Genomic DNA, 2,064 nt, shown 5'->3' with positions numbered 1-2,064 from the left:
AGTGAGATTTCATAATAAAGGGAATATGCGACGTGATTAAATGTTAAGTATGGTTACCAAGTGCTCAACCACTTAGCATATTTTTATTAAAATGTTTATATATGAAATCTTGTGGTCTATATTTATAACGCTGCCGGCATTAAACCTATATCTCACCAACTTTATGTTGACGTTTTTAGCATATTTATTCTCAGGTGATAATTAAAAGCTTCCGCTGCATCATGTTAAATTTAAGCAAGATCTGGAGTATGCATATTTGTGTCAAAAATAAAACTGCATATCGGAGGATTTGTAATGTAAAATATGTTGGAAATCGTATTGTTATCATCACATGTAAAGTTTGTAAGGCTAAGATTATCGCTAAACGATAATCATTATTATGTTGTTTAAACCTTGTAATTTAATAAAAGTTATGGTATGCATTGTAAAAAAAACGAATGCAGTTTTCTTTTAAAAACGTCGCATATAGAGGTCAATACCTCGCGATGAAATCATATGTTATTGTATTCGACCTTATGGTTAAGGCCGGGTTATGACATCAAGGCTCCTCTTCCCACAGTATCACACCATTAGATGATGTAATAATAAAATGATATAGTTTCGGAAGTCTGCTATACCAAGTAACCAAAAGTTTTTGATCTGGCACGTGATTCGGTCACAATCACGCTATGCAATCACCGCTCTCTCACGGTTTCTACCCGTTTTTGGTACAGGTGAACTACTATTGAGTTCTTCGAACTCGTAGGATTTCATGTCCAATGGTAGTGAACATGTGGAACACTTTTGGCTTCTTTGAAATTTCAAAATATACCATAAAACCAAGCCATATCATAAACAAGGGTTTTGGTCGTTGTAGTATAGTGGTAAGTATTCCCGCCTGTCACGCGGGTGACCCGGGTTCGATCCCCGGCAACGGCGCCAAAAACTTGATGTGTAAAATCGTGTATATTATTTATCAATGGAAAATCCCAGTTATTAAAAGATTACACACTAACGGTGTAACAACCCAACCCGTAATCCATACGATAAATTTTTTTTTTTATACAACACAATTACACGCCAATTAAATATGTAACCCATTTCACGAGTTCTATTTAAAACGCACAACAATTAATTGTTTACAATAGGCACGAGGGCCACGAATAAAGTTTAGTACAAATTTGACCCATTACAAATGATAGTTTATAAACCAAACGATGTTCCGAGCATGGTTTGGGACTAAACTACCCAAAACTAGGCCAACTTCCAAAAGCTCCAACATAACAACAACAAGGGACACCTAGTGCCCAACGACACCCTTGCCCTTGTCCGCGCCTGCATCTAAAAAGATAAACAACGAGAGGGGTAAGCAAAGCTTAGTGAGTAGAATAAATATATACATGCATATAAGACTTACCCACACGCATCCACGATATCATATAACGCACACAATCGCATAACATCTCGATAAATAAGCTAGTATCGTCAAACCGTACAACTAGCCACATTAATAACATAAATATCATAATCATAAATCAAATGCTAGCACCACCAACTATAAACCATGGTTAACCAAAATCCTTCGCAATGGGAATGACTTTGCGAAACAAGTCATCGATGTTCATAACAACCGTTAGCTCCCAAACACGGCTATGGTATACTAGCCCCCGAGGTGTTCCAAAAACGGCTATGGCATCACCCCCAAGTGTTCCCAAAAACGGCTATGGCATCACTTGATCAACATGTGAGTAAAACACGGCTATTACTCACAATCATGTACACAAACATGGCTATGTGCACAATAACACGGATAATAACGTGGGAGTAAAACACGGCTATTACTCGCCACTATATGCACAAACACGGCTATGTGCATAAATATAAAACGTGGACAAAACGGCTATGTCTCACAACTATGGTCACAAAACGACTATGTGACACCATTAATACGGCACGTAAATCATATACATACATATATAGATTTTTCACTCACCTCAAGTCCCTTGTGAAAGCTAACCGAGCTTGCAACCCTTCAATGTAATGTGCCTATTACATTATGCATTTATTAACATACAATCTAGTTAA

At 37.2% G+C, this 2,064-nt stretch overlaps 1 non-coding gene across 1 annotated transcript; it reads left to right on the top strand.

Moving 5' to 3' along the window:
• Nucleotides 1–846: 846 nt before the first annotated feature.
• Nucleotides 847–918, top strand: TRNAD-GUC (transfer RNA aspartic acid (anticodon GUC)). Its single transcript has one exon. It is a non-coding gene; the product is annotated as a tRNA-Asp (tRNA).
• The last annotated feature ends 1,146 nt before the right edge of the window (nucleotides 919–2,064 follow it).

The sequence above is a fragment of the Rutidosis leptorrhynchoides genome, chromosome 3 (assembly GCF_046630445.1).
Source record: "Rutidosis leptorrhynchoides isolate AG116_Rl617_1_P2 chromosome 3, CSIRO_AGI_Rlap_v1, whole genome shotgun sequence".
NCBI classification, from domain to species: Eukaryota; Viridiplantae; Streptophyta; class Magnoliopsida; order Asterales; family Asteraceae; genus Rutidosis; species Rutidosis leptorrhynchoides.
This window is presented reverse-complemented; position numbering and strand designations above follow the sequence as displayed.